This window comes from Ambystoma mexicanum, chromosome 5q (assembly GCF_040938575.1).
Source record: "Ambystoma mexicanum isolate Mex_15411 chromosome 5q, UKY_AmexF1_1, whole genome shotgun sequence".
Taxonomy (NCBI): Eukaryota; Metazoa; Chordata; class Amphibia; order Caudata; family Ambystomatidae; genus Ambystoma; species Ambystoma mexicanum.
The window spans coordinates 8,491,568-8,511,683 of NC_090933.1; positions in this window are offsets into that span (position 1 = coordinate 8,491,568).

Here is a 20,116-nt window from a genome sequence, read left to right on the forward strand (position 1 = left end):
GGAATGGGAAGGATTTGGATATCACAATTCATGTTATAGGGAGGGTCTCAGTTTTCATATTAGAAGCATTGAGATATCACATATGCTATTGGAAGGGTCTCAGTATTGGAATGGGAAGGAGTTGGATATCACATCTCATGTTATAGGGAGGGTCTCAGTTTTGATATTATAAGCATTGAGATATCACATATGCTGTTGGAAGGGTCTCAGTATTGGAATTGGAAGGAGTTGGATATCACATATGCTAAAGGAAAGGTCTCAGGTTTGGAATGGGAAGGAGTTGGATATCACGTCTCATGTTATGGGAAGGGTCTCAGGTTTGGAATGTGAAGGATTTGGATATCACATCTCATGCTAAAGGAAGGGTCTCAGGTTTGGTAGAAGCATTGAGATATCACGTCTCTGCTATCGGAAGGGTCTCAGGATTGGATTGGGAAGGAGTTGGATATCACATCTCATGCCATAGAAAGGGTCATCAGGTTCGGTATAAGCATTGAGATATCACATCTCTGCTATCGGAAGGGTCTCAGGATAGGAATGGGAAGGACGTAGATTTCACATCTCATACTATAGGGAGGGTCTCAGTTTTGATATTAGAAGCATTGAGCTATCACATCTCATGCTATCGGAAGGGTCTCAGGATTGGAATGGGATGGAGTTGGATATCACATCTCAAGCTATCTCAGGATTGTAATGGGAAGGAGTTTGATATCACATATCAAGCTATAGGAAGGGTCTCAGGTTTGGAAGGGGAAGGATTTGGATCTCACATCTCAAGCTATCTCAGGATTGGAATGGGAAGGAGTTTGATATTTCATCTCAAGCTATAGGAAGGGTCTCAGGTTTGGAAAGGGAAGGATTTGGATTTCACATCTCATGTTATAGGATGGTTCTCATGTTTGGTTTTAGAAGCATTGAGATATCACATCTCATGCTATGGGAAGCGTCTCAGGTTTGGAATGGGAAGGAGTTGGTTATCACATCTCATGCTAAAGGAAAGGTCTCAGGTCTGGAAGGGGAAGGATTTGGATCTCACATCTCATGTTTTAGGACGGGTCTCAGGTTTGGTATTAGAAGCATTGAACTATCACATCTCATGGTATAGGAAGGGTCCCAGGATTGGAATGGGAAGGAGTTGGATATCACATTGAATGGGAAGGAGTTTGATATCACATCTCAAGCTATAGGAAGGGCCTCATGTTTGGAATGGGAATGATTTGGATTTCACATCTCATGTTATAGGATGGTTCTCATGTTTGGTTTTAGAAGCATTGAAATATCACATCTCATGCTATCTGAAGGGTATCAGGTTTGGAATGGGAAGGAGTTTGATATCACATCTCATGTTAGAGGTAGGATCTCAGGTTTGGTATTAGAGGCATTGAGATATGACATCTCATGCCATCAGAAGGGTCTCAGGATTGGAATGGGAAGGAGTTGGATATCACATCTCATGCTAAAGGGAGGGTCTAAGGTTTGGAAGGGGAAGGATTTGGACATCACATCTCATGTTATTGGAAGGATCTGAGGTTTGGTATTAGAAGCATTGAGATATCACATCTCATGCTATCGGAAGGGTCTCAGGTTTGGTATAAGCATTGAGATATCACATCTCTGCTATCGGAAGGGTCTCAGGATTGGAATGGGAAGGATTTGGATATCACATCTCATGTTATAGGAAGGGTCTCAGGTTTGGTATTAGAAGCATTGAGATATCAAATCTCATGCTATATTAAGGGTCTCAGGAATGGAATGGGAAGGACTTGGATATCACATCTCATGATAAAGGAAGGGTCTAAGGTTTGGAAGGGGAAGGATTTGGATATCACATCTCATGTTATTGGACCGGTCTCAGGTTTGGTATTAGAAGCATTGAGATATCAAGTCTCATGGTATAGGACGGGAGTTTGATATCACATCTCATGCCATGGTATGGGTCTCAGGTTTTGTAGAAGCATTGGGATATCACATCTCATGCTATTGGAAGGGTATCAGGATTGGATTTGGAAGGAGTTGGATATCCCATCTCATGCTATAGGAAGGGTCTCTGGTTGGAGTAGAAGGAGTTGGATATCACATCTCATGTTATAGGAAGGGTCTCAGGATTGGAATGGGAAGGACTTGGATATCACATCTCATGTTATAGGAAGGATATCAGGTTTTGTATTAGAAGCATTGAGATATCACATCTCATGCTATAGTAAGGGTCTCAGGATTGGAATGTGAAGCATTTGGATATCACATCTCATGCTAAAGGAAGGGTCTCAGGTTTGGTATAAGCATTGAGATATCACATCTCTGCTATCGGAAGGGTCTAAGGATCGGATTGGGAAGGAATTGGATATCCCTTCTCATGCTATAGGAAGGGTCTCAGGTTGGAATGGGTAGGAGTTGGATATCACATCTCATGTTATAGGAAGGGTCTCAAGATTGAAATGGGAAGGATTTGGATATCACATCTCTTGCTATAGGAAGGGTCTCAGGTTTTCTATTAGAAACATTGAGATATGACATCTCATGCTATAGGAAGGGTTTCAGCATTGGAATGGGAAGGATTTGGATATCACATCTCATGCTAAAGGAAGGGTCTCAGGTTTGGAAGGGGAAGGATTTGGATATCATATCTCATGTTATAGGACATATCTCATGTTATAGGACGGGTCCCAGGTTTGGTATTAGAAGCATTGAGATATCACATCTCATGGTATAGGAAGGGTCTCAGGATTGGAATGGGAAGGAGTTGGATCTCCCTTCTCATGCTACAGGAAGGGTCTCAGGTTGGAATGGGAAGGAGTTGGATATCACATCTCGTTATAGGAAGGGTCTCAGGATTGGAATGGGAAGGAATTGGATATCACATCTCTTGCTATAGGAAGGGTCTCAGGTTTGGAAGGGGAAGGATTTGGATATCATATCTCATGTTATAGGACCGGTCCCAGGTCTGGTATTAGAAGCATTGAGATATCACATCTCATGCTATAGGAGGAGTCTCAGGATTGGAATGGGAAGGAGTTGGATATCACGTCTCATGATATAGGAAGGGTCTCAGGATTGGAATGGGCAGGAGTTGAATATCACCTCTCATGCTAAAGGAAGGGTATCAGGTTTGATAGAAGCATTGAGATATCACATCTCATGCTATAGGAAGGAACTCAGGATTGGAATGGGAAGGAGTTGGATATCACATCTAATGCCATAGGAAGGGTCATCAGGTTTGGAATAAGCATTGAGATATCACATCTCATGCTATAGGAAGGGTCTCAGGATTGGAATAGGAAGGACTTAGAATTCACATCTCATACTATAGGGAGGGTCTCAGTTTTGATATTAGAAGCATTGAGCTATCACATCTCATGCTATCGGAAGGGTCTCAGGATTGGAATGGGATGGAGTTGGATATCACATCTCAAGCTATCTCAGGATTGGAATGGGAAGGAGTTTGATATTTCATCTCAAGCTATAGGAAGGGTCTCAGGTTTGGAAAGGGAAGGATTTGGATTTCACATCTCATGTTATAGGATGGTTCTCATGTTTGGTTTTAGAAGCATTGAGATATCACATCTCATGCTATCGGAAGGGTCTCAGGTTTGGAAAGGGAAGGATTTGGATTTCACATGTTATAGGATGGTTCTCAGGTTTGGTTTTAGAAGCATTAAATTATAACATCTCATGCTATAGGAAGGGTCTCAGGTTTGGAATGGGAAGGAGTTGGATATCACATCTCTGCTATCTGAAGGGTCCCAGGATTGGAATGGGAAGGAGTTGGATATCCCATCTCGTTATAGGAAGGGTCTCAGGTTTGGTATTAGAAGCAATGAGATATCACATCTCATGCTATAGGAAGGGTCTAAGGTTTGGAAGGGGACGGATTTGGGTATCACATCTCATGTTATAGGACCGGTCTCAGGTTTGGTATTTGAAGCATTGAGATATCAAGTCTCATGGTATAGGACGGGTCTCAGAATTGGAATGAGAAGGAGTTGGATATCACATCTCAAGCTATAGGAAGGGTCTCATGATTGGAATGGGAAGGAGTTGGATATCACATCTCATGTTATAGGAAGGGTCTCAGGATTGGAATGGGAAGGACTTGGATATCACATCTCATTCTATAGGAAGGCTCTCAGGGTTGGAAGGGGAAGGAGTTGGATATCACATTTCATGTTAGAGGTAGGATCTCAGGTTTGGTTTTAGAGGCATTGAGATATCACATCTCATGCCATCAGAAGGGTCTCAGGATTGGAATGGGAAGGAGTTGGATATCAAATCTCATGCTAAAGGGATGGTCTAAGGTTTGGAAGGGGAGGGATTTGGACATCATATCTCATGTTAATGGAAGGATCTCAGGTTTGGTATTAGAAGCATTGAGATATCACATCTCATGCTATCGGAAGGGTCTTAGGTTTGGTATAAGCATTGAGATATCACATCTCTGCTATCGGAAGGGTCTCAGGATTGGAATGGGAAGGATTTGGATATCACAATTCATGTTATAGGAAGGGTCTCAGGTTTGGTATTAGAAGCATTGAGATATCACATCTCATGCTATAGGAAGGGTCTCAGGATTGGAATGGGAAGGACTTGGATATCACATCTCATGTTATAGGAAGGGTCTCAGGTTTGGTATTAGAAGCATTGAGATATCACATCTCATGCTATAGGAAGGGTCTCAGGAATGGAATGGGAAGGACTTGGATATCACATCTCATGATAAAGGAAGGGTCTAAGGTTTGGAAGGGGAAGGATTTGGATATCACATCTCATGTTATTGGACCGGTCTCAGGTTTGGTATTAGAAGCATTGAGATATCAAGTCTCATGGTATAGGACGGGAGTTTGATATCACATCTCATGCCATGGTATGGGTCTCAGGTTTTGTAGAAGCATTGGGATATCACATCTCACGCTATCGGAAGGGTATCAGGATTGGATTTGGAAGGAGTTGGATATCCCATATCATGCTATAGGAAGGGTCTCAGGTTGGAATAGAAGGAGTTGGATATCACATCTCATGTTATAGGAAGGGTCTCAGGATTGGAATGGGAAGGACTTGGATATCACATCTCATGCTGTAGGAAGGGTCTCAGGTTTGGAAAAGGAAGGAGTTGGATATCACATTTCATGTTAGAGGTAGGATCTCAGGTTTGGTATTAGAGGCATTGAGATATCACATCTCATGCTATCAGAAGGGTATCAGGATTGGAATGGGAAGGAGTTGGATATCACATCTCATGCTAAAGGGAGGGTCTCAGGTTTGGAATGGGAAGGATTTGGATATCACATCTCATGTTATAGGAAGGACCTTAGGTTTGGTATTAGAAGCATTGAGATATCACATCTCATGCTATAGGAAGGGTCTCGGGATTGGAATGGGAAGGAGTTGGATATCACATCTCATGTTATAGGAAGGATCTCAGGTTTGGTATTAGAAGCATTGAGATATCACATCTCATGCTATAGGAAGGGTCTCAGGATTGGAATGGGAAGGAGTTGGATATCACATCTCATGCTATGGGAAGGGTCTCAGGTTTGGTATAAGCATTGAAATATCACATCTCTGCTATCGGAAGGGTCTCAGGATTGGAATGGGAGGAGCTGGATATCACATCTCATGCTATGGGAAGGGTCTCAGGTTTGGTATAAGCATTGAAATATCACATCTCTGCTATCGGAAGGGTCTCAGGTTTGGAATGGGAGGAGCTGGATATCACATCTCATGCTAAAGGAAGGGTCTCAGGTTTGGAAGGGGAAGGAGTTGGATATCACATCTCATGCTAAAGGGAGGGTCTCAGGTTTGGAATGGGAAGGATTTGGATATCACATCTCATGTTATAGGAAGGACCTTAGGTTTGGTATTAGAAGCATTGAGATATCACATCTCATGCTATAGGAAGGGTCTCGGGATTGGAATGGGAAGGAGTTGGATATCACATCTCATGTTATTGGAAGGATCTCAGGTTTGGTATTAGAAGCATTGAGATATCACATCTCATGCTATCGGAAGGGTCTTAGGTTTGGTATAAGCATTGAGATATCACATCTCTGCTATCGGAAGGGTCTCAGGATTGGAATGGGAAGGATTTGGATATCATAATTCATGTTATAGGAAGGGTCTCAGGTTTGGTATTAGAAGCATTGAGATATCACATCTCATGCTATAGGAAGGGTCTCAGGATTGGAATGGGAAGGACTTGGATATCACATCTCATGTTATAGGAAGGGTCTCAGGTTTGGTATTAGAAGCATTGAGATATCACATCTCATGCTATAGGAAGGGTCTCAGGAATGGAATGGGAAGGACTTGGATATCACATCTCATGATAAAGGAGGGGTCTAAGGTTTGGAAGGGGAAGGATTTGGATATCACATCTCATGTTATTGGACCGGTCTCAGGTTTGGTATTAGAAGCATTGAGATATCAAGTCTCATGGTATAGGACGGGAGTTTGATATCACATCTCATGCCATGGTATGGGTCTCAGGTTTTGTAGAAGCATTGGTATATCACATCTCATGCTATCGGAAGGGTATCAGGATTGGATTTGGAAGGAGTTGGATATCCCATCTCATGCTATAGGAAGGGTCTCAGGTTGGAATAGAAGGAGTTGGATATCACATCTCATGTTATAGGAAGGGTCTGAGGATTGGAATGGGAAGGACTTGGATATCACATCTCATGCTGTAGGAAGGGTCTCAGGTTTGGAAAAGGAAGGAGTTGGATATCACATTTCATGTTAGAGGTAGGATCTCAGGTTTGGTATTAGAGGCATTGAGATATCAGATCTCATGCTATCAGAAGGGTATCAGGATTGGAATGGGAAGGAGTTGGATATCACATCTCATGCTAAAGGGAGGGTCTCAGGTTTGGAATGGGAAGGATTTGGATATCACATCTCATGTTATGGGAAGGACCTTAGGTTTGGTATTAGAAGCATTGAGATATCACATCTCATGCTATAGGAAGGGTCTCGGGATTGGAATGGGAAGGAGTTGGATATCACATCTCATGTTATAGGAAGGATCTCAGGTTTGGTATTAGAAGCATTGAGATATCACATCTCATGCTATAGGAAGGGTCTCAGGATTGGAATGGGAAGGAGTTGGATATCACATCTCATGCTATGGGAAGGGTCTCAGGTTTGGTATAAGCATTGAAATATCACATCTCTGCTATCGGAAGGGTCTCAGGATTGGAATGGGAGGAGCTATATATCACATCTCATGCTAAAGGAAGGGTCTCAGGTTTGGAAGGGGAAGGATTTGGATATCACATCTCATGTTATAGGACGGGTCTCAGGTTTGGTATTAGAAGCATTGTGATATCACATCTCATGCTATAGGATGTGTCTCAGGATTGGAATGGGAAGGAGTTGGATATCACATCTCATGCTATAGGAAGGGTTTCAGGTTTGGTAGAAGCATTGAGATATCACATCTCATGCTATAGGAAGAGTCTCAGGTTTGGGAAGGGAAGGATTTGGATTTCACATCTCATGTTATAGGATGGTTCTCATGTTTGGTTTTTGAAGCATTGAGATATCACATCTCATGCTATCGGAAGGGTCTCAGGTTTGGAATGGGAAGGAGTTGGATATCACATCTCATGTTATAGGAAGGGTCTCAGGTTTGGAATGGGAAGGAGTTGGATATGACATCTCTTGTTATAGGGAGGGTCTCAGGATTTGAATGGTAAGGAGTTGGATATCACATCTCATGCTATAGGATGGGTCTCAGGTTGGAATGTGAAGGAGTTGGATATCACATCTCATGTTATATACAGGAAGGGTCTCAGGATTGGAATGGGAAGGATTTGGATATCACATCTCTTGCTATAGGAAGGGTCTCAGGTTTTTTATTAGAAACATTGAGATATCACATCTCATGCTATAGGAAGGGTTTTAGGATTGGAATGGGAAGTATTTGGATATCACATCTCATGCTAAAGGAAGGGTCTCAGGTTTGGAAGGGGAAGGATTTGGATATCACATCTCATCCAATAGGAAGGGTTTCAGGTTTGGAATGGGAAGGAATTGGATATCACATCTCATGTTATAGGAAGGGTCTCAGGTTTTTTATTAGAAACATTGAGATATCACATCTCATGTTATAGGACGGTTCCCAGGTTTGGTATTAGAAGCATTGAGATATCACATCTCATGGTATAGGAAGGGTCTCAGGGTTGGAATGGGAAGGAGTTGGATATCACATCTCATCCAATTGGAAGGGTCTCAGGTTTGGAATGGGAAGGAATTGGATATCACATCTCATGTTATAGGAAGGATCTCAGGTTTGGTATTAGAAGCATTGAGATATCACATCTCATGCTATAGGAAGGGTCTCAGGATTGGAATGTGAAGGATTTGGATATCACATCTCATGCTAAAGGAAGGGTCTCAGGTTTGGTAGAAGCATTGAGATATCACATCTCATGCTATAGGAAGGGTCTCAGGATTTGAATGGCAAGGAGTTGGATATCACATCTCATGCCATAGGAAGGGTCTCAGGTTTGGTATAAGCATTGAGATATCACATCTCTGCTATCGGAAGGTTCTCAGGATTGGATTGGGAAGGAGTTGGATATCCCTTCCCATGCTATAGGAAGTGTCTCAGGTTGGAATGGGAAGGAGTTGAATATCACATCTCATGTTATAGGAAGGGTCTCAGGATTGGAATGGGAAGGATTTGGATATCACATCTCTTGCTATAGGAAGGGTCTCAGGATTGGAATGGGAAGGATTTGGATATCACATCTCATGTCATAGGAAGGATCTCAGGTTTGGTATTAGAAGCATTGATATATCACATCTCATGCTATAGGAATGGTCTCAGGATTGGAATGGGTAGGAGTTGGATATTACATTCTTGCTATAGTAAGGGTCTCATGTTTGGAATGGGAAGGAGTTGGATATCACATATGCTATAGGAAGTGTCTCAGGTTTGGAACGGGAAGGAGTTGGATATCACATCTCATGTTATAGGAAGGGTCTCAGGTTTGGTATAAGCATTGAGATATCACATCTCTGCTATCAGGAGTGGCTCAGGATTGGAATGGGAAGGAGTTGGATATCCCATCTCATGTTAAAGGACGGGTCTCTGGTTTGGTATTAGAATCATTGAGATATCACATCGCATGCTGTAGGAAGGGTCTAAGGATTGGAATGGGATGGACTTGGATATCACATCTCATGCTATAGGTAGGCTCTCAGGTTTGGTATAAGCATTGAGATATCACATCTCATGCTATAGGAAGGGTCTCAGGATTGGAATGGGAAGGATTTGGATATCACATCTCATGCTATAGGAAGGGTCTCAGATTTGGTATAAGCATTGAGATATCACATCTCATGCTATAGGAAGGGTCTCAGGATTGGAATGGGAAGGAGTTGTATATGACATCTCAAGCCTTAGGAAGGGTCTCAGGTTTGGTATAAGCATTGAGATATCACATCTCTGCTATCGGAAGGGTCTCAGGATTGGAATGGGAAGGAGTTGGATATCCCATCTCATGTTATAGGAAGGGTCTCAGGTTTGGTATTAGAAGCATTGAGATATCACATCTCATGCTATAGGAAGGGTCTCAGGATTGGAATGGGAAGGACTTGGATGTCACATCTCATGCTATAGGGAGGGTCTCAAGTTTGATATTAGAAGCATTGAGATAACAAATCTCATGATATCGGAAGGGTCTCAGGATTGGAATGGGAAGGAGTTGGATATCACATCTCATTATAAAGGAAGGGTCTAAGGTTTGGAAGGGGAAGGATTTGGATATCACATCTCATGTTATAGGACGGGTCTCAGGTTTGGTATTAGAAGCATTGAGATATCAAGTCTCATGGTATAAGAAGGGTCTCAGAATTGGAATGGGAAGGAGTTGGATATCACATCTCAAGCTATAGGAAGCGTCTCAGGATTGGAATGGGAAGGAGTTTGATATCACATCTCATGCCATAGTATGGGTCTCAGGTTTGGTAGAAGCATTGGGATATCACATCTCATGCTATAGGAAGGGTCTCAGGATTGGAATGGGAAGAAGTTGGATATCACATCTCAAGCTATAGGAAGGGTCTCAGGTTTGGTATAAGCATTGAGATATCACATCTCATGCTATAGGAAGGGTCTGAGGGTTGGAATGGGAAGGAGTTGTATATGACATCTCATGCCATAGGAAGGGTCTCAGGTTTGGTATAAGCATTGAGATATCACATCACATGCTATAGGAAGGGTCTCAGGATTGGAATGGGAAGGACTTGGATATCACATCACATGCTATAGGAAGGGTCTCAGGATTGGAATGGGAAGGACTTGGATATCACATCTCATATTATAGGAAGGATCTCAGGTTTGGAAAGGGAAGGAGATGGATATCACATTTCATGTTAGAGGTAGGATCTCAGGTTTGGTATTAGAGGCAATGAGATATCACATCTCATGCTATCAGAAGGGTCTCAGGATTGGAATGGGAAGGAGTTGGATATCACATTTCATGCTAAAGGGAGGGTCTCAGGTTTGGAAGGGGAAGGATTTGGAAATCACATCTCATATTATAGGAAGGATCTCAGGTTTGGTATTAGAAGCATTGAGATATCACATCTCATGCTATCGGAAGGATCTCAGGTTTGGTATAAGAGGCATTGAGATATCACATCTCATGCTATCATAAGGGTCTCAGGATTGGAATGGGAAGGAGTTGGATATCACATCTCATGTTATAGGAAGGATCTCAGGTTTGGTATTAGAAGCATTGAGACATCACATCTCATGCTATAGGAAGGGTCTCAGGATTGGAATGGGAAGGAGTTGGATATCACATCTCATGCTATAGGAAGGGTCTCAGGTTTGGTATAAGCATTGAGATATCACATCTCATGCTATAGGAAGGGTCTCAGGATTGGAATGGGAAGGATTTGGATATCACATCTTATGCTATAGGAAGGGTCTCAGGTTTGGTATAAGCATTGAGATATCACATCTCATGTTATAGGAAGGGTCTCAGGATTGGAATGGGAAGAAGTTGGATATCACATCTCATGCTATAGGAAGGGTCTCAGGTTTGGTATAAGCATTGAGATATCACATCTCATGCTATAGGAAGGGTCTTAGGGTTGGAATGGGAAGGAGTTGTATATGACATCTCATGCCATAGGAAGGGTCTCAGGTTTGGTATAAGCATTGAGATATCACATCACATGCTATAGGAAGGGTCTCAGGATTGGAATGGGAAGGACTTGGATATCACATCTCATGCTATAGGCAGGGTCTCAGGTTTGAAAAGGGAAGGAGATGGATATCACATTTCATGTTAGAGGTAGGATCTCAGGTTTGGTATTAGAGGCATTGAGATATCACATCTCATGCTATCAGAAGGGTCTCAGGATTGGAATGGGAAGGAGTTGGATATCACATTTCATGCTAAAGGGAGGGTCTCAGGTTTGGAAGGGGAAGGATTTGGAAATCACATCTCATATTATAGGAAGGATCTCAGGTTTGGTATTAGAAGCATTGAGATATCACATCTCATGCTATCGGAAGGATCTCAGGTTTGGTATAAGAGGCATTGAGATATCACATCTCATGCTATAATAAGGGTCTCAGGATTGGAATGGGAAGGAGTTGGATATCACATCTCATGTTATAGGAAGGATCTCAGGTTTGGTATTAGAAGCATTGAGACATCACATCTCATGCTATAGGAAGGGTCTCAGGATTGGAATGGGAAGGAGTTGGATATCACATCTCATGCTATAGGAAGGGTCTCAGGTTTGGTATAAGCATTGAGATATCACATCTCATGCTATAGGAAGGGTCTCAGGATTGGAATGGGAAGGATTTGGATATCACATCTTATGCTATAGGAAGGGTCTCAGGTTTGGTATAAGCATGGAGATATCACTTCTCATGCTATAGGAAGGGTCTCAGGATTGGAATGGGAAGGAGTTGGATATCACATCTCATGCTATAGGAAGGGTCTCAGATTTGGTATAAGCATTGAGATATCACATCTCATGCTATAGGAAGGGTCTCAGGATTGGAATGGGAAGGAGTTGTATATGACATCTCAGGCCATAGGAAGGGTCTCAGATTTGGTATAAGCATTGAGATATCACATCTCATGATATCGGAAGGGTCTCAGGATTGGAATGGGAAGGAGTTGGATATCACATTTCATGATAAAGGAAGGGTCTAAGGTTTGGAAGGGGAAGGATTTGGATATCACATATCATGTTATAGGACGGGTCTCAGGTTTGGTATTAGAAGCATTGAGATATCAAGTCTCATGGCATAGGAAGGGTCTCAGAATTGGAATGGGAAGGAGTTGGATATCACATCTCAAGCTATAGGAAGAGTCTCAGGATTGGAATGGGAATGAGTTTGATATCACATCTCATGCCATAGTATGGGTCTCAGGTTTGGTAGAAGCATTGGGATATCAGAATTCATGCTATTGGAAGGGTATCAGTATTGGATTTCGAAGGAGTTGGATATCCCATCTCATGCTATAGGAAGGGTCTCAGGTTGGAATGGGAAGGAGTTGGATATCACATTTCATGTTATAGGAAGGGTCTCAGGATTGGAATGGGAAGGACTTGGATATCATATCTCATGCTATAGGAAGGCTCTCAGGTTTGGAAGGGGAAGGAGTTGGATATCACATTTCATGTTAGAGGAAGGATCTCAGGTTTGGTATTAGAGGCCTTGAGATATCACATCTCATGCTATAGGAAGGGTCTCAGGATTGGAATGGGAAGGAGTTGGATATCACATCTCAAGCTTTAGGAAGGGTCTCAGGTTTGGTATAAGCATTGCGATAGCACATCTCATGCTATAGGAAGGGTCTCAGGATTGGAATGGGAAGGAGTTGGATATCACATCTCATGTTATAGGAAAGATCTCAGGTTTGGTATTAGAAGCATTGAGACATCACATCTCATGTTATAGGAAGGGTCTCAGGATTGGAATGGGAAGAAGTTGGATATCACATCTCATGCTATAGGAAGGGTCTCAGGTTTGGAAGGGGAAGGAGTTGGATATCCAATCTCATGTTAGATATCCAACTCCTTCCCATTCCAAACCTGAGACCCTTCCCATAGCATGAGATGTGATATCTCAATGCTTCTAAAACCAAACATGAGAACCATCCTATAACATGAGATGTGAAATCCAAATCCTTCCCTTTCCAAACCTGAGACCCTTCCTATAGCTTGAGATGAAATATCAAACTCCTTCCCATTCCAATCCTGAGATAGCTTGAGATGTGAGATCCAAATCCTTCCCCTTCCAAACCTGAGACCCTTCCTATAGCTTGATATGTGATATCAAACTCCTTCCCATTACAATCCTGAGATAGCTTGAGATGTGATATCCAACTCCATCCCATTCCAATCCTGAGACCCTTCCGATAGCATGAGATGTGATAGCTCAATGCTTCTAATATCAAAACTGAGACCCTCCCTATAGTATGAGATGTGAAATCTAAGTCCTTCCCATTCCTATCCTGAGACCCTTCCGATAGCAGAGATGTGATATCTCAATGCTTATACCGAACCTGATGACCCTTCCTTTAGCATGAGATGTGATATTCAACTCCTTCCCATTCCAATCCTGAGACCCTTCCTATAACATGAGACGTGATATCCAACTCCTTCCCATTCCAAACCTGAGACCTTTCCTTTAGCATATGTGATATCCAACTACTTCCCATTCCAATCCTGAGACCCTTCCGATAGCATGAGATGTGATATCCAACTCCTTCCAATTCCAATACTGAGACCCTTCCAATAGCATATGTGATATCTCAATGCTTCTAATATCAAAACTGAGACCCTCCCTATAACATGAGATGTGATATCCAACTCCTTCCCATTCCAATACTGAGACCCTTCCAATAGCATATGTGATATCTCAATGCTTCTAAAATCAAAACTGAGACCCTCCCTATAACATGAGATGTGATATCCAACTCCTACCCATTCCAATCGAGACCCTTCCTATAACATGAGATGTGATATCTCTATGCTTCTAATACCAAACCTGAGGCCCTTCCCGTAGTATATGTGAAATCCAACTCCTTCCCATTCCAACCTTGTGACCCTTCCTGTAGCATGAAATGTGATTTTTCACCCCTTCCAATACCATACCCGAGACCATTCCCACAACCTGAGATTTGAAATCTCATTTCTTCCAATACCAAACCCGAGACCCTTCTTATAGGATGTGATTTGATATCACAGTGCTTCTAATACCAAACCTGAGACCCTCCCTATAACAAGAGATATCATATCCAACTCCTTCCCATTCCAATCCTGAGACTCTTCCTATAGCATGACATGTGATATCGAACTTCCCATTCAAATCCTGAGACTCAGACCTCCCCGTCTAACCTCACCACTCCTAGCTCCCGGATTGATAATGCACTCCTGCTGTGTCTTCTCTCCCTTCTTCTGCTTCCTTTCCTCTCACCTTCCTCATGTGCCCTAGGTCAGGCTCCTTCTACACCTCTGCAAGGATTACTGATTTGTACCCCTCCCCACTCTCAACTCTCACTCAGTTAACACTCATCTGACATCTGCCATTTCCTGGAAGAACCCGACCTTGATGTCCTTGGTCTAACCGAGACATGGATGACGGCCAGCGCTGTCTCGAGCTCTGACACTTTCCTCCCTGATGACAAGTTCCTCTCCATGCCCAGATCCACCGTTCTTGAGGGGGAGTATCCTTGATTCCTGTAGTAAATTGCTTTCCTTTGCAGGCCGACTCCTCTCCCGAATGCCTTGTCTGCATGCATTCTCTCTTTCCTGGCCATTCGCTCACCGTGGCTATTTGCCTACCCCCTTCCTCTCTCAGTGGATGGACTTCTCCATCCTAGCCTCCTACCACTCAACTCCGCCTACTTGGAGAATTCAAAATGAACCTGTATGCTTCCTGACCTGGACTTTTACGAGATCTGCAACTCTTCATGTCTCTGGCCCTACACACTGCAGGGAATACTCAGGATTTTCTGATCTCAGACATCCCCCTATGTAACCCTCTCAACAATCCTCTCCCGTGGTGATCAAGTTCTCATCTCCAAAGAAGGCTAACTACCAGCTGTTCCTCCTCAGTGGAGTTCTCCCTTTCTGTCCCTGCTCTCTGCACCGTTTCGCGTTGCAAACACTCGCTTCCCTGCTCTCTGTTTTAGACGCTTTTCCTTCTTCCTTTCTGTGCTTGTTCTCTGCATCGTTTCGCGTTGCAGAGAACAACTCGCTTCCCAGCTCTCTGGTTTAGACGTGTGTTCCCTGCCTTCTCTCCTCTTCCCGCTGCCTTCAAATCAACAAATGAGCTTCAAAAGATACACGGTGCTCAGAATGCTTTATAACACCCATTATTCAAGATATAGCTGTAACTCGCTAGACGTATTGAAAAGTGCTAAAAACTAGCAAAAATAGCTAGAACATGTTCTTTCCACGCGTTTTGGTAAATACGAATTCTGGTGGATTCCCATTTTGTACTCTGTTCGTGCATTTGTTCAGTCGAATCCTGATGTTTTTAACCACTCGTCACCCATACAAGGAGGGATCAAAATCTACTGTTCACAGGCTGAATGTATACTGCTGAAATCGTCAATGCATTATCGGTTAAACCGACTGTTCTGGAAAGTGTATTTGCCATCTGTTATTCCAGTCAGCATGTTTTCATCGTCCCTTCTTGTTTCAAGGCTGCACTCCCGTGGTGATCACATTCTCCTCTCCAGAGCAGGCTAAATACCAGCTGCTCCTCCTCAGAGGCGTTCCACCTTTCTGTCCCTGCTCCCTGCACCGTTTCGCGTTGCATGTACTCGCTTCCCAGCTCTCTGGTTTAGATGCGTGTTCCCTGCCTTCTCTCCTCTTCCTACAGCCTTCCAATGAGCTCCACAAGATAGTGTTCAGAATGCTTTATAACCCAATTATTCAACATATAGCTGTAACCCGCTAGACGTATTGAAACGTGCTAAAAACTAGCAAAAATAGCTAGAAAATGTACTTCCCTCGCGTTTTTGTAAATGCGAATTCTGGTGGGTTCCCATGTTGTATGTACTGTGTCCGTGCGTTTGTGTCGAATCCTGAAGTTTTTAACCACTGTTCTCCCATACTAGGGAGGGGGGGTCAACATCTACTGCTGTTCACAGGCTGAATGTATACGGCTGAAATCTTCAAGGCATTATCAGCTTTCCTGACTGTTTTGGAACGTGTATTTGCCATCTGTTAATGCAGTCGCCCTTTGTTCATCGTTCCTTCTAGTTTACAGGCTGCACTCCCCTAGTGATCACATTCTTCTCTCCTATGCAGGCTAACTACCAGCTGCTCCTCCTCATAGGTGTTCATCCTTTCTGTCCCTGCTCCCTGCACCGTTTCGCGTTGCATGTACTCGCTTCCCAGCTCTCTGGTTGAGATGCGTGTTCCCTGCCTTCTCTCCTCTTGCTACAGCCTTCCAATTTGTACCACAAGATACAGTGTTCAGAATGCTTTATAACACCCATTATTCAACATATAGCTGTAACCCGCTAGACGTATTGAAACGTGCTAAAAACTAGCAAAAACAGCTAGAAAATGTACTTCCCTCGCGTTTTGGTAAATGCAGGGTACACGCGTCTAAACCAGAGAGCAGGGAAGCGAGTATTTCAGCAGTATAAATTCAGTCTGTGAACAACACATTTTGACCCTCCCTTGTATGGGAGAAGAGTGGTTCAAAAGACCAGGATTCGACTGAACAAACGCACGAACAAGAGTACAAAATGGGAATCCACCAGAATTCGCATTTACCAAAACGCGAGGAAAGTACATTTTCTAGCTGTTTCTGCTCGTTTTTAGCACGTTTCAATACGTCTAGCGGGTTACAGCTATATGTTGAATAATGGGTGTTATAGAGCATTCTGAGCACTGTGTATCTTTTGGAGCTCATTTTTTGATTTGAAGGCAGCGGGAAGAGGAGAGAAGGCAGGGAACACGCGTCTAAACCAGAGAGCTGGGAAGCGAGTACTTGCAACGCGAAAAGGGCAGAAAGGAAGAAGGCCTCTGAGAAGGAAAAGCGTCTAAACCAGAGAGCAGGGAAGCGAGTGTTTGCAACGCGAAACTGTGCAGGGAGCAGGGACAGAAAGGGAGAACTCCTCTGAGGAGGAACAGCTGGCAGTTAGCCTTCTTTGGAGATGAGAACTTGATCACCACGGGAGAGGATTGTTGAGAGGGTTACAGAGGGGGAGGTCTGAGATCAGAAAATCCTGAGTATTCCCTGCAGTGTGTAGGGCCAGCGACATGAAGAGTTGCAGATCTCGTAAAAGTCCAGGTCAGGAAGCATACAGGTTCATGTTGAATTCTCCAAGTAGGCGGAGTTGAGTGGTAGGAGGCTAGGATGGAGAAGTCCATCCACTGAGAGAGGAAGGGGGTAGGCAAATAGCCACGGTGAGAGAATGGGCAGGAGAGAATGCATGCAGACAAGGCATTCGTGACAGGAGTCGGCCTGCAAAGGAAATCAATTTACTACAGGAATCAAGGATAAGCATTGAGATATCACATCTCATGCTATAGGAAGGGTCTCAGGATTGGAATGGGAAGGACTTAGATATCACATATCATGCTATAGGGAGGGTCTCAGTTTTGATATTAGAAGCATTGAGATATCACATCTCATGCTATCGGAAGTGTCTCAGGATTGGAATGGGAAGGAGCTGGATATCACATCTCATGCTAAAGGAAGGGTCTCAGGTTTGGAACGGGAAGGAGTTGGATATCACATCTCATGTTATAGGAACGGTCTCAGGTTTGGTATAAACATTGAGATATCACATCTCTGCTATCGGAAGTGTCTCAGGATTGGAATGGGAAGGAGTTGGATATCCCATCTCATGTTATATGACGGGTCTCAGGTTTTTTATTAAAATCATTGAGATATCATATTGCATGCTGTAGGAAGGATCTAAGGATTGGAATGGGAAGGACTTGGATATCACATCTCATGCTATAGATAGGCTCTCAGGTTTGGAAAGTGAAGGAGTTGGATATCACATTTCATGTTAGAGGAAGGATCTCAGGTTTGGTATTAGAGGCATTGAGATATCACATCTCAGGCTATAGGAAGGGTCTCAGGATTGGAATGCGAAGGAGTTGGATATCACATCTCATGCTATAGGAAGGGTCTCAGGTTTTGTTATAAGCATTGAGATATCACTTCTCATGCTATAGGAAGGGTCTCAGGATTGGAATGGAAGGAGTTGGATATCACATCTCATGTTATAGGAAGGATCTCAGGTTTGGTATTAGAAGCATTGAGACATCACATCTCATGCTATAGGAAGGGTCTCAGGATTGGAATGGGAAGGAGTTGGATATCACATCTCATGCTATAGGAAGGGTCTCAGGATTGGAATGGGAAGGAGTTGTATATGACATCTCATGCCGTAGGGAGGGTCTCAGGTTTGGTATAAACATTGAGATATCACATCTCTGCTATCGAAAGGGTCTCAGGATTGGAATGGGAAGGAGTTGGATATCCCATCTCATGTTATAGGAAGAGTCTCAGGTTTGGTATTAGAAGCATTGAGATATCACATCTCATGCTATAGGAAGTGTCTCAGGATTGGAATGGGAAGGACTTGGGTATCACATCTCATGCTATAGGGAGGGTCTCAAGTTTGTTATTAGAAGCATTGAGATATCACATCTCATGCTAGAGGAAGGGTCTCAGGTTTGGTATAAGCAGTGAGATATCACATCTCTTGCTATAGGAAGTGTCTCAGGATTGGAATGGGAAGGAGTTGGATATCACATCTCATGTTATAGGAAGGATCTCAGGTTTGGTATAAGCATTGAGATATCACATCTCTGCTATCGGAAGGGTCTCAGGATTGGAATGGGAAGGAGTTGGATATCACATCTCATGATAAAGGAAGGGTCTAAGGTTTGGAAGGGGAAGGATTTGGATATCACATCTCATGTTATAGGACGGGTCTCAGGTTTGGTATTAGAAGCATTGAGATATCAAGTCTCATGGTATAGGAAGGGTCTCAGAATTGGAATGGGAAGGAGTTGGATATCACATCTCAAGCTATAGGAAGGGTCTCAGGATTAGAATGGGAATGAGTTTGATATCACATCTCATGCCATAGTATGGGTCTCAGGTTTGGTAGAAGCATTGGGATATCACATCTCATGCTATCGGAAGGGTATCGGGATTGGATTTGGAAGGAGTTGGATATCCCATCTCATGCTATAGGAAGGGTCTCAGGTTGGAATGGGAAGGAGTTGGATATCACATCTCATGTTATAGGAAGGGTCTCAGGATTGGAATGGGAAGGACTTGGATATCACATCTCATGCTATAGGAAGGCTCTCAGGTTTGCAAGGGGAAAGAGTTGGATATCACATTTCATGTTAGAGGTAGGATCTCAGGTTTGTATTAGAAGTATTGAGATATCACATCTCATGCTATCAGAAGGATCTCAGGTTTGGTATAGAAGCATTGAGATATCATATCTTATGCTATCAGAAGAGTCTCAGGATTGGAATGGGAAGGAGTTGGATATCACATCTCATGCTAAAGGGAGGGTCTCAGGTTTGGAAGATAAGGATTTGGATATCACATCTCATGTTATCGGAAGGATCTCAGGTTTGGTATTAGAAGTATTGAGATATCACATCTCATGCTATCAGAAGGGTCTCAGGATTGGAATGGGAAGGATTTGGATATCACATCTCATGCTAAAGGGAGGGTCTCAGGTTTGGAAGGGGAAGGATTTGGATATCACATCTCATGTTATAGGATGGATCTTAGGTTTGGTATTAGAAGTATTGAGATATCACATCTCATGTTATCGGAAGGATCTCAGGTTTGGTATTAGAAGTATTGAGATATCACATCTCATGCTATAGGAAGGGTCTCAGGATTGGAATGGGAAGGAGTTGGATATCACATCTCATGCTAAAGGAAGGGTCTCAGGTTTGGTAGAAGCATTGAGATATCACATCTCATGCTATAGGAAGGGTCTCAGGATTGGAATGGGAAGGACTTAGATATCACATATCATGCTATAGGGAGGGTCTCAGTTTTGATATTAGAAGCATTGAGATATCACATCTCATGCTATCGGAAGTGTCTCAGGATTGGAAT